Below are 14,356 nucleotides of genomic sequence, written 5' to 3' on the forward strand. Positions count from 1 at the left end.
AGTTTATATGAATAACAATAAATAAACAAATAACATTATAAAAATCTCTAATTATAATTACAATACAAACAACATTTAAATAGATATATAACAAATAACAAATTGTAATAAATATTATAACAAATTTTTCTCTATTTAGCTTCGCTGAGTAATCTTACTCGATGATCGATCCCAGAGAACAGACAGATTTAGATTGCCAGCGGGTTAGGCTAAACCATACATAGATTAAACCATACTCCCCTTAGGGAGTGTGCTTTAATCTTGAGCGCGTATTTCAGATACAACCCAGTTATGTTTCGATTCGGCTTGGCGCAGTGTTGCCAAATCTCCTTCACACGCCCACAACAATGACTGACTAGCCCAAGGCACGTCAGTTAACTGTGCCCTTACCCGACACCTTATTGTTGGTTTATCCGGACGACATGAAATTGTTTAAAACGTTTTTCCATTAGTTGGGAATCTTTTATAAATAGATGATGTTTATTAAACTTTATTAAAACTTCCATAATAAACAATAGTGACGATGAAATACCCTTCAAAAAATGTACAAAAAAATAGAAGAAAACAATTCAGCTCAGATTGTTCATTTTTTGGTTAATTGTTTATTGAAGCCTCTTCCGCCAGTTACTGAAGAACGATATCTGATTTTTGTCCGTGTATGCGCAAGATGAGTATCGCCTGAAATTTGTGTTACACTCTACCTCTACATCGCTATTGAAAATAGATATCATCGGTCCATTAAAAGTTTTGATTTCTATCTCTTGAAAAGTGATTCTGGTTACACTGGTCTCATATGTAGCCACGTTGGCAGCAAGAAAAACTCAGGATAAAAAAATGAGTTACTGTGCAGGTGACCCATTAACAATTCCCAGTAACTTATCAACACATGAGACGAAATAACTTGTTGGTTAGATTGGTTGGTTTCATACAAATCTGACCATTTTAGCTTAGCTTTTAATTGTATTTTTATACGTTATTTTACTGTTTTATGTTGACTGGGATTTGCGAATGGTCGGAGCATGGATCTCTTGTATAGTTTCTTGTCTGTCTGTTAGGTACAAATATTTTATCGATTTTGTGAAGATGTATGGGATTGGAATTCGGGCCATAGCTCAAATCTGCATAACAGTGCGATAATAATACGCAATGCACTGTTGTACATAATAAATACTCATATACAATTAAACGGGTTATACTATCGTAAAACTTATGCTATTATCTTAAACAGTACTATTAATTATAAGGATTGATGTTCATATAATTGTATTTAATTTATTATTACAAAATTATGATTGGCATAATTAAGTATAATAACACATCGTTTCTAATTGTTTGAATATTTAGATACTAAAATCCAAGAACAAAATATAGACATACAAAAACATTATAAAATCATATAATATACCAAAGGAAAGAAATTCCAAAATTAATCAAACTAACAACAACGAAGTGAACAAAACAGAGCGTACTTTAAATTAGCATTTATTTTCTCAATGCCCTTACTGTTTGAACGCATTGAAATATTTTGAATAGTTATAAAAACAAAGTTATTCGATAGAAATAAAATTGTATAATTGTACATAATCACAATTGAATAACATTCGCTCAACTGTAAACAAATACGAAACTACAAAACTAGTTAAAACAAATAACACGTTATTGTCAACATATAACTGCATACAGAAAACATTGCTGCAGCTACCGCTTGAATTATTAAATCAATTATCTGTGTATGAATTAAAATATAGTGTTAGTTACAGCCTCTTTAGAAATCTTTGCTAAATATATATTGTTAAAAAAAAAATTGTTAAAACAAAAATATGTATTTTTTTATTCTTATATATATATATATATATATATATATATATATATATATTTGCTTAGATCACATAACAGCGGGTTATAGGCATTTGAAATATTATTTCGGTCATCTTGAAATCTTGAAATCACGAAAGGTAATGAAACGTTTTTTTTCTGTTTTCATATGAAAATATAATTTTATCAAATTATATCTAATCTAAAACAATTAAGTTATTTGTTTTGTCTTAAATCAATTTCACTATTTATTTAAGACTTGCTTAATTAACAGTTCCATGGTTCGTATACACATTGTACAACAAGTCTTTACCCTTTTTACCAAAAATGTACAATTTTTGCCTTTACAAGATATTTCATGAAATTATTAATTCAGTACCATAATTCCTCTTAGAGTTTTGTATAGCATTTGTTTCTATTTTTATACATTCAGTTAAGGCATCTTAACCTTTTGGAGACAACCCTATTACATATAGTCGATCGATATCCACGCGAAAATGACCAGCCGACTATAGGCTATATTTAGTCGATATGACGTCGTTTGAAATTACGCGTATATGAAGCTTTTTAATCTTTAAGGACGTGAAGTTTTGTCTTCACTAATTGTAATTTTAATCCTTTTAAATAAAAAAATTGTTAAAACAAAAATATGTATTTTTTTATTCTTATAAGTCACCTATTACAGTTATTGTTAGGTTCCTCTTATAATGTTTCTTATAAAGGGGAAACAATTTTATGTTACGTTACAATATCTTATATGGAACTTCGAATACAGATTTTGTTATGCCTCACAAATCACGATTATTGTCCTGGGGTGTTTAGATAAACTTGGCTTAAAAGTAACAAACGTTGTTTCCCAGTATATTGTCCTGGTCTTCAAAGGGTTAAAGAGCTATGACCATAATATTAAAGTAATATATCTCACATCTAACTAGAGTGCTGAACCACCTGAAAAGTTACAAAATAGTTCGACAACGTTTAAACACGTCACTGTTTCAGTAAAGTTTTCTTGCGTGTAAATGGAAACTTTATCGAGAAGGCAAAGTCGATGGGGATTTACTACAGTAGTCGGGTGTGGGAGGCAAAAAGTAAAAATCGTTTCTCTAACAAGAGGCTGTTAAGATTAATTGAGGAGATTGGCTGTAGGCTCGGTGATTAAATCATCAAAGGTTGGCATTCAAGAGGTCAGACGAGGGAGTCTCTAGACAAAAAACTCGCCCCTCTCTTGACACATAACCCCTCTGTTATCTTAGCGCAGTATCTCTCTACAACGTCCGTGTCAGCAGTGTACTGCAGTGTCATCTTGCCCCTCATAATGTGTCATACTTGTGTTTTACATTTTAAACCATTTACATTTATATTGGATTTTAGAACTTGTCAATGATAGTTACAGGGAGAGAAACATCATCCCGTAACCTACAATCTGTGTCTCTGTTTCTATATACAGAGTCACTTCTTGTTTATCACTCTACAAAATTATTACTTCTTAAAAATATTCGGTTTTATCTTTGAAATTACTCAGATATAAAATCACACACGTCTCATTAAAAATATAATGTAAGTGTCTACTTCTGAATTCATTACATTTTTCCGCTTTTTAACCGCTATCAAAACACAAGTTGGGCGAAATTCTGTTGTCTATGTCTCAAACCACGATATAAAACTTAATAGTAATTAAAAACATTCTTATGATTGTTTCAACAAGATTTCAAAATATTTCTAATATCCGAGCAGTCTGACATGCTGAGATAGTGACACGTAACAGAGCACAATTCTAGATGGTTTTATTACAGTCTCATTCTTGAGAGGACGATAAAATATTAATTCATTTGTATAAATGTGTTATATATGGAATATTGTACGTGCCAAGCACGGCAGCCCAGTCGTAAGCCCGTTATTTTTGTACCAATAATACGTTTCGTTATTTCACTGTCTAAAATAGAGTATAAAACCGTTTTAGAAAATATTTGTCTACAGAACTTTAAATTTGTGGGTATGAAAGCATTTTGACCCTCAAGTCTTGCACCATTTTGCAACCAAAATAAATGTTTTTAACATCCGCATCTAAATTTTGTTTTCCGTTCTGAGGCGAAAATCTATTTTAAATTAAGAATTTAATAAATATTATTAACTTATACCAGCTGCTTGCACGCTGTTTTCATAATAGAAGTCCTTATTCTAGTATATTTAGTAAAAGCACTTATAATGTAATATAATGGAGTCCAATTAAGTTTTCAACCATATGTAGGTAAATATCAGGTATATAGACTAACAGTCAGGGCCGCATTTACAAATTCCTACAGGCCAAAGAGCGCCCCCCCCCCCAGAGGACTCTGATTACACTGACGTAGAAATCCAGTAAATTTCTTAATTACGTAATTTAGATGAAAGATAATTACAATAGTATATATATATATATATGTATATATAATAGTATATATACATATATAGGAGTGTTTTGAATAAATAAAAGCAATGAACCAATGAATGAGTCAACGTCGCACCCCGGACCTAGTTGACCTTGGCCACCCGCCCCGCCGAGCGCCAACACCACCCGCCGCCACAACTTTTTTCTTTTGTGTACTTTAAAATTTATGCGCCCCCTAAAATTTTGCGCCCTAGGCCTGGGCCTAGTGGGCCTATAGGGAAATGCGGCACTGCTAACAGTATTACATTGTTCATGGTTAAGATGATCAGAGTTGACTTTATCTTATTTCTATCTTGTTTTGAAAGTGAAAGAGCATTTTCGGTTCGAATTAATTACGTTTCCGACGTCACAATATAATTATTATCACAATATATAATTATCTTTACTTCTTGCCCTTGTAATATGCTTACTGTCTAGGATATTTTCGGAGCCACAGTTAGTCTTTTAGTCCCCAGCTTTATTCATTAAGGTTGGTTTTAAAACGTCGTTGAAATACTATTTAATGCATTCAATAATATCACTCATGGTGCAATCTGGAGTAAACGTTAGATACTAACTTTATCTTTACTATCTGCTACACTACTGATCAAGTGTTGTATTAAAATTAAAATTATAGAAACGGTTCTCTCTCTTTGACAAACTTCAACTAAAAATGTCAACAGCTGTTTGCTGTCACCTAATTTGCATTATGAAACATAATTATTACCATTTTTTCCGTTCTCTTCATACATAAACCTTCTTTTCTTCATTAAAGCATATATTTTTTTAATTAACCAAATTGGCGTAGCCATTCTCGAAATTAGCGCTTAGGTAACTAACATATTCTAGCGGTAAATAGGCAATAAAGTTTAATATATTTTTATATGCGTATCGTATATGAACCCTGGTTATTTTTGTGTTACTGAGGATCAACAATGTACCGCAGTTTGATCATATCATCGTAATTGCAATTACGAATGCTGTAATTATATATCGATTCTTTACTTATTGGATTGAAACCGACCGACCCCACAAAATGTATCTGTGAAAGCATATTAAGGATGAATTCTAAATCCTGGATAATTGTGTTTTGAAGGAAGAAACTTTCCCGGTCAGCAGTTGAATGTGGTCAGCTCCCCCTTTTCAGTCGGTTTTAACAATGAGAACGAAATGTAAAAGGCTGCGGTATACATTGGCAGATAACGGGTTGTCAGCATGGTGTCAGTGCTGAAGCGGCAGTATCAGCGACGCGAGAGCTGTATCAGCCTGCTGAGACGTCACGCCACATGTGTATGTGTCACTCTCACAATATGCTGATACAGACATGTCTCTGCCCTTCATGCCTCTCACACCGACATTACATGTTTTCTCTCCGGTAGCTCACAAGTCCCGGACCATTTTAATGTGTTGTTTAAAATCCTATATAGTTCAGAACACATACTTAATGATAAAATTACACACGGTATGTTTTGCACTTAGTGTAAACATGCCTTGCAGTGTCTTTAATTTATAGAATGGTCTTACGTTTGTTAAATTTAATAACTTATCAAATTATCAATATTGTGGTAATTTCAAATACCAGTTTATTATATCGATTTCGTACAATGACTCGACTAATTGAACTTATAAAGTGCGGAACAATATCTCATTATTTTATAATGTTCTTTTAATATTATTCACCTATCAACAAACGAAGTTTTATATAGTTTTACTAAATTATTAATTACAGAAACTTATTACATAACACTTTCTTGAGTATTTAACTAGACAATATAACTTACATTAATTTAGAAATGACAAACGTGTTTAATGACTTGGGTAAAATTAATTTAAACTACTGCTTGTCCGACGATAGAACCACAAATTTGGCAAGTACTCAAAGCCACAGCTGTTGGTTGAATGTTAATTTGTGTGAGGCTTGTTTGTATGATGTGGCTAGTGTTTGTTTGGCTGTTGAGGTGAACGTATTGTGAGCGAAACGCTAGGAATCCGAGTTAATGCGCATAACCATGTATGTTCTATGTTCGTTTCTGTTTATCGATAAACACCATGAACAATGCTTATGCGTAGTTTATGCAGTAAACAGCATAGGGGACGAGTTATTTTAATTAAATTAGTTCAATGCATAAAAAGCTATAGACTCTTATAATTGGCAAGACAATTAATTTTTAATTAATAAATGAACCTTTATTTATTCATTTTGTTCTTTTAATTTTTGTCTGGTAGGCAATGTTCACCAAGGACAGCTAGTGATTTGTTGATATATTTTTAACGGGATCTTTATAATTTTGTGTAATAAAAATAGCTTACGTATGAATGAGTATAAGTAATTTTGAATTACTATTTAGCCTATTTATAATCTATAGGTCACGATGCAATATGCTGGTATCGTCAACAACATGAAGAAGAGAAAACACGTAGGTGTCACTGAACGTCTGTCGACTGTGTTGCTCGCCTGCTAGACCGTCTACAACAATATGTAGTACTACAATGAATGAGACACAACTCTGGTGATTTCTGTCCACCAGTTCTAGACACTAAAGTCTAATTTGATTATCTTTGATGTTTTTAACCTCAATATTTCACAACCTGTACCTTTACAAAACGCCTGTCTCAGGCGAAACTAGAACATAACAGCAAACAGACACTGAAATTGATCCTCTAAACCCCTGAATAAATATCCCACAGCATGAACCACTAGAGGGATTAATTTTTGTAGTATCGTTCAAAAACTCATTCAGACAGCTCATGAAAATATGTAAAGCTCGGTTGTATTCAAAGAATGTAGCGTTCAGTGCTAACGAGGAAATACACAATGTTTTGTGGAATTGGGCAAAAGCATTGAGTCAGGTTATTATTTTCAACGAAATGGCCGAGAACTATTGGTGGACTATACGGCTGGGTCTCATTCGAACACCGAAATATATAAATTTTGTAAAAATACCTTGTGTTTGTTGCTAACGTTTAGTCTACGACAGTAACGTAGACCGCGCTATTGGTAGATCAATATTATCTTCTCGGGAAGCAGCAAAACTTTTATGAAGGGAAATAAAGGAGGGATATACGTAGAGGGACGGCACAATACCAGCTTTACAATATGTGATTCGGCCAAGGCATGACGTGAAACTGCGACATCTCTAACTTTGACATCTGTCCAGTCTTATACCTTGAGACCACTCAAAGATGTTCTTGCAAGCACTTCAGTGTTTGTGTCGATATGTCGTGTATTGATCCCTTGACGTGGAAAGTCGGCTTACATCATTTTCACGTTGGAAAGACAATGATTGATCAACTTATTTTCATTTTTAGATAGTCCAATTGGTTTTTGTTTGAGAAATATATTTATTATTTAAAATGTATAGCGTTTTAAGATAACTTCAATGAAGATTGAAAGAGAATACAAAAATATTGTTATCACTCCTCAAGACATTACAGTTATTTATAGTAGATAAATTTTCTAATCATGCCTAAATAAAAACGGTAGAAGATAAAAATGTTACCTTTTTACAGTATGTACGTGAGAGATAGCTTCAGGGAATGGCATATTTTTATTTACTTATGACTTAAGGACATTATATGTTTTTATGAATTCTTATTCAATAGTATGAAACTTTCTCATAAGTAACCTATAGATATTTATGAATAATTGTCATCCTCTCAGTTAATTTTGTACATCCTTATATGAAGTAAATTGTTCATATCCTTAACATTTGCAGTTTTTTTCTTTGAGCCCGATTATAAGATGCCCAAAATCCGCTCAAACCCCTACCACTCACTCCTCGTAGAATAATTTAAAATTTCTAAGTGTCGGGCGTTCAAAAATTCAAGACTGTGAACACTGTGTTAAACATTACAAATACTTATTTAAACCTAAAACCGATCGCACCATTTTATATATTCCTCTTTAAGGAGTGTTAATCGTGGCCTAGTCTTACATAGTGACGATACTTATGACGGTGTTTGACGATATTTACACAGCGCATGGACTGTCAGACTGTCAGCGCCAAGAGCCAACTAAACACTCAACAAACGTGACTTTAGATCGCACTAGGTACTAAGCGTGCCTCTCCATCTAGTATCTATAGATTTATACGTCGACTGTCCTTAGACTCTCGGCCGCACAGTCGTCTTCCTGCAGAGACGTGAAGACTTCTTAATAGCAGAGTGGAGAATAGAAAAATTAATACCAGAGATTAAACACACACAACCAGTGATTATGGCGATGAAATCATCAAAGCGTGGCTTTCTATGGACGAAGTGGAGAGTACACAAGCGCGGGCAGATGAGGGGACTCGGACAAAAACCGGTCTCCCTCCCCGCGCGCCGCTCCACGCCGCGGGACGCCTACTGTTTGCTTAGGCGCGGTCAGGCCTCATTACTCTTGTCAAAATACCGTTAGCGGGGCCCGCTGCAGCAGAATCCGCTCTCAACTGTAGGAAACATAACGAAACCAAACACTACCATATCTATAGTCCCAAAACATTACCATTTGCCATACCATGTGTATAGTCCCAAAACATTACCATTTTTACTACCATGTATATAGTACCAAAACATTACCATTTGCACTACGGTGTATGTAGTACCAAAACATTATCATTCGCATTACCACGTCTATAGTCCCAAAACAATGCCATTTTAATTAAATTGACAAATATCATAATCTCTATCTGCTAACTCCATGTGTTTGGTGCCATGTTTAGAAACTCGCGATACATTTGTTAACATAAATATTTAGATTTGTTTTAGACTAAATTAGGTATTTCAAAATAATATTCAAGCAAAAGGGTAAAGCAAAATCATTTAGTCTGTAACATTTTTGAATAATCTGAAACAGTTTTAAAATGTATTCCAAATGCTTATTTAATTAAAATTATCTTATTACTAAGTAAACCACCGGCAAGAATTGTTAAAAATACTAGTTCCTTCAGTCCATTGAGTGCATGATAACCATCCACTTTAACTTAAGTTACATTATAAGCGCGGATAAGCAATGATGCGTAGCGAAATGTGTCAAAAGAAATAATAATGGCAATAATTGACTTTCACAAGACAATTTCGAAATTTATCATAACATACAACAGTAATAAAAACACCAAAGTGATTTATTAGATTTTGTTTTATTTTTCGATTCTGCATTTTCTTGGATATCTTTACGCAATTTTCACATTAGCAAACTGAATATAGCTTGTTGACATTAAACTTAAACGTTAACGTAGAATAATCCAAATTAAGTACTAAATATGGTTTTAACACTTAATCAAAGACTTTTTTCTAGACAACGTCTGCATTTTTAATACCTCGATCTAAACATTATCAATTTCGTTTTCAATAGCCTATATTTTTATCGCGTCATGTACCCTTCGTAAAAATATTCTATATGTACAGGGTGATTCATGAAGTTCTCCCCCCACTTCTACAGCACATTGTACTAGTAAAAATAATGAAAAAATGTTATATAAACATAGGTCCGAAAACGCTTCGTTAGCGAGTTACAGCTAGCGAAAGATTTCGCCTGAATTCCTGGGTAAAGAGTAAAATAAAGCCATACTGAACTTTTGGAAAGGTTAATTAAGTAAGAAATATCGTGGATTCTTATGTATTTTTACCTGATAATGCTAATAAAATATGTTTCAGAACTGTACCTGTAGTAGTTTTTGAGGGATTCAGGGTTAAATGCAAAAAATTGGGGCACGAAACAATGTTTTTTTAAGTTTGATGTACAATAACTTGGTTAAATTGGTAATAAATACATAAAATCAACAAAAATTAATTGTAGAAAATTTAATTCTGAGAAAATTGATATAATCAAAGTCTAAAATAAAACAGAAATAATTACCAAAAAATCTTATTCAGTATAATACATTACTAGTTTTAAGCAAAATTAATCAGGTTGGGCCAACCGTACGCACCTTTTTATAATAGATGTTCGAAAATGAGGCCATCATTATCAATACATTTTGCAGCACGTTTCTGTATTGCTTTTGTTGCGTTTCTTAATTTTTCAGGACTTCCCTGTATCCGCACAGCCGAATCCATAATACGGGCAATTAATTCATCACGAGAATTCACTTTTGTCTTGTATACAGTGTCTTTCATCCATCCCCAGATGCATTAATCCAATGGAGATAGATCTGGTGATCTTGGTGGCCAAGGGTGAGGCCCTCTACGACCAATCCAGTGTCCAGGAAATTGATGATTTAAGTAAGCAGAAACGGCACGTGAAAAGTGGGGAGGTGCTCCGTCATGCTGGAAGTACAAATTTTGTCTGAGATGTAAAGGAACATTCTCTAACAGCTGCGGCAACTCTTCTTGAAGGAAATGCAAATAGAACTCAGCATTTAGGCGTCCAGGTAATATGAAAGGTCCAATCAGCCGATTGTGCAAAAGGCCACACCAGACATTGACGCTAAATCGGTGTTGAAAGTTCTGTTCCACTACCTCATATGGATTTTCTTCCGCCCATGAGTGTTCATTGTGCAAGTTATTGACACCATCCCGAGTGAATTGTTCCTCATCCGAAAACAAAATACGCTTGTAGAACTGATTATTAATATTCAAAAAGTTATAAAGTTGGTCCAAGCGAAGCGGACCATCCCCTAGCTGTAGGTGTTGAACCTTTTGTTTATGAAACGGATAAAATTTGTTTCGATTAAGTGACCTCCACACCGTTGACTGCGAAACTCCTATCTGCCTAGAAATACGTCGTGTACTTACACCTGGACTGCGATGAACAGCATTAATAACAATATCATCATCAAGTTGGACAGCTCGTTCATAATTGGTTCTAGTACTTGGTAGTGATCCTGTTTCCCGAAGAGTACGAAAAGTTCCTGAAATTGTTTTGGTATCTGGAATCCTCCTATTAGGGTAACGTAGTTCATATTTTTCTACAGCAGCTCTAGCATTACCATTACAGTAACCCAAAATAAAAACCATATCAGCGTATTCCTCTAATGTAAATAAGTAAGGCATTTTTTCGCTGAATAAACAATCGAATTATAACTCACAGAAAAATTGCATTTAATAACATGATTCACAGAACCCGTCTCCTGCTGTAGCTTGCAAAACACCACTAATACACAGTTCTAACGTAACAGTACAGAATACCATTGTTGATCAGCTGTTATTCGTGCGTTACCAACTTAGAAATTAATAAAACAAAAAACTGCATTTCGATGATTAGTAAACAATAATGGGAAAATGTTTGCTTCATTTATTTTCGAACATTTTATGTAAATTTTTATTAAAAAAAAAATATACAACATAATAAAACATGATATTTTTATTTACAAACAAATTTATTTAACAGTTAATCTTAATTTCTCAATTTATCTCATCATTAAGGAACAAACATTTTGTTTTTGTTTTATTTTAACTAAATACCGTACGGTATTTCTTTACAGCTAGTAATGTATTATACTGAATAAAATCGATTTTTTGGTACTTATTTCTGTTTTATTTTAGACTTTGATTATATCAATTTTCTCAGAATTAAATTCTCTACAATTAATGTTTGTTGATTTTATGTATTTATTACCAATTTAACAAAGTTATTGTACATCAAACTTAAAAAAACATTGTTTCGTGCCCCAATTTTTTGCATTTTACCCTGAATTCCTCAAAAACTACTACAGGTACAGTTCTGAAACCTATTTTATTAGCTTTATCAGGTAAAAATACATAAGAATCCACGATATTTCTTACTTAATTAACCATTCCAAAAGTTCAGTATGGCTTTATTTTACTCTTTACCCAGGAATTCAGGCGAAATCTTTCGCTAGCTGTAACTCGCTAACGAAGCGTTTTCGGACCTATGTTTATATAACATTTTTTCATTATTTTTACTAGTACAATGTGCTGTAGAAGTGGGGGGAGAACTTCATGAATCACCCTGTATATATATATAATTTCAATAAACATTGAATCACAAAAAGTACTTGCTCCGCCGGGAGTTGAACCCGGATCTCTCACTTGCCGGGTGAATGTGCTACCATTACACCACAGAGCGCTTACTTTTTCCGATTCAATTATTTTGTATTTGGCCATATCTGTCACATATGCGTTTTAAATAACCAAACTAACATATGATCGGAAGACCAAATACCTGTCAAACGACTTTTATTTACATTAAACTGTATAAATGGCAATAGCCTTATTTAATTTCAATAAACATTGAATCACAAAAAGTACTTGCTCCGCCGGGAGTTGAACCCGGATCTCTCACTTGCCGGGTGAATGTGCTACCATTACACCACAGAGCGCTTACTTTTTCCGATTCAATTATTTTGTATTTGGCCGTATCTGTCACATATGCGTTTTAAATAACCAAACTAACATATGATCGGAAGACCAAATAACTGTCAAACGACTTTTATTTACATTAAACTGTATAAATGGCAATAGCCTTATTTAATTTCAATAAACATTGAATCACAAAAAGTACTTGCTCCGCCTGGAGTTGAACCCGGATCTCTCACTTGCCGGGTGAATGTGCTACCATTACACCACAGAGCGCTTACTTTTTCCGATTCAATTATTTTGTATTTGGCCGTATCTGTCACATATGCGTTTTAAATAACCAAACTAACATATGATCGGAAGACCAAATACCTGTCAATATATATATATATATATATATTATATATATATATATATATATAATATATATATATATATATATATATATATATATATATAATATATATTGATATATATATATATACATATAAACTATATATATATCCCACTGACCTTTTAATCGTTTACCCCGTTATCCTTTATATGATTCCAAAATGGTTTTTTTTTTTTTTTTTTTTGTTTTTTTGAGTAAAATCAGATTGGTTAACAAAAACCAACACATTAGTACTTTAATACTGGAATGCAATAATTACAGTACAATTCTAATTAAGTTCCAATTTACATTGTTTTAACTATAGCTGGGAACTCTTCATATGATTCGCAATGCACTATTTACCGAATATCGTGTTTGCTAGCAAATATCAAGCAGTTAATTGGCTCAAGTGCAAAGCAATTAATTGACTCAAAGTGCAGGGGTAATATAACGAAAATCATATGCTTTCCTAACTATTATGATCATTAATGTTATAGTAAATATTATAACATACTGTTATTATATGCTATGAGTGTGTTTTGCACAGATTTGTAATTGGGCTTTCTCTCTAAATATTGTTATAGATTTGTATAATAACCGTTGCACCTTATTAAATGAACTCTGTTTATTTTGTATTAATGTTATAGTAAATATTATAACATACTGTTATTATATGCTATGAGTGTGTTTTGCACAGATTTGTAATTGGGCTTTCTCTCTAAATATTGTTATAGAGTTGTATAATAACTGTTGCACCTTATTAAATGAACTCTGTTTATTGTGTATTAATGTTATAGTAAATATTATAACATACTGTTATTATATGCTATGAGTGTGTTTTGCACAGATTTGTAATTGGGCTTTCTCTCTAAATATTGTTATAGAGTTGTATAATAACTGTTGCACCTTATTAAATGAACTCTGTTTATTGTGTATTAATGTTATAGTAAATATTATAACATACTGTTATTATATGCTATGAGTGTGTTTTGCACAGATTTGTAATTGGGCTTTCTCTCTAAATATTGTTATAGAGTTGTATAATAACCGTTGCACCTTATTAAATGAACTCTGTTTATTGTGTATTAATGTTATAGTAAATATTATAACATACTGTTATTATATGCTATGAGTGTGTTTTGCACAGATTTGTAATTGGGCTTTCTCTCTAAATATTGTTATAGAGTTGTATAATAACCGTTGCACCTTATTAAATGAACTCTGTTTATTCTGTATTAATGTTTGTATCAAATCATTGAAATATATTGTGCAACATTGTTTTTCCTATTTAAACTAATTAGCCTCAGATTTGAATGTACAGTCATGTGTTTGTTACTTGAAGTACGAAATAACACGTGTAAAATTCGTTGAATATAAATGCAATATCGGGAAGAATAGTACAATATTGATTACACCTATCTAAAACTAACTGGCCTCAGATTCCAATGCACAGTCATGTGTTTGTTACTTGAAGTACGAAATAACACGTGTAAAATTCTTTGAATATAAATGCAATATCG

The sequence above is a fragment of the Homalodisca vitripennis genome, chromosome 3 (genome assembly GCF_021130785.1).
Source record: "Homalodisca vitripennis isolate AUS2020 chromosome 3, UT_GWSS_2.1, whole genome shotgun sequence".
Lineage (NCBI taxonomy): Eukaryota > Metazoa > Arthropoda > Insecta > Hemiptera > Cicadellidae > Homalodisca > Homalodisca vitripennis.